This window comes from Alligator sinensis, unplaced genomic scaffold (assembly GCF_000455745.1).
Source record: "Alligator sinensis unplaced genomic scaffold, ASM45574v1 scaffold154_1, whole genome shotgun sequence".
Lineage (NCBI taxonomy): Eukaryota > Metazoa > Chordata > Crocodylia > Alligatoridae > Alligator > Alligator sinensis.
Window position 1 is genome coordinate 678,516 of NW_005842072.1, and position 441 is coordinate 678,956.

A 441-nucleotide genomic window follows, 5' to 3' on the forward strand; every position below is an offset into this window, starting at 1 on the left:
CGGCTCCCCACATATCTGAAAAAGGACTTCTTATTGTCCTTGATGCTCAAAGCTAGCTGGAGTTCAGTTGCAGCCTTGGCTTTCCTGGTCTACTCCCTACAGGACCGGACCAGTGCAGAATAATCCTCCTTGGAGGTGACTCCCATCCTCCACCCTTTGTAGGCCTTTCTTTTTAGCCTCAGGAGATCTGCTAGGTCTTTCGTTGAAAGACAACGAAGACTGCTCCACGGTTCAAGCCTATAATGGGGCAAGATCTCAATGACAAACATATAGCTAAGGCAAGCGGCGAGAGCTCTTGCTTTCTGCCATCCGCCAGGAGCGGTGGCACTACTGGAAAACACACCAAGCCGGGCAAACGGCCGGGTGGGGCCGACGCTCGTGCTCCCGCTTCCTTGCGGGGAGCAGGGGCCTGTTCTCACTCGCCCCGTGAAGACCACAAGG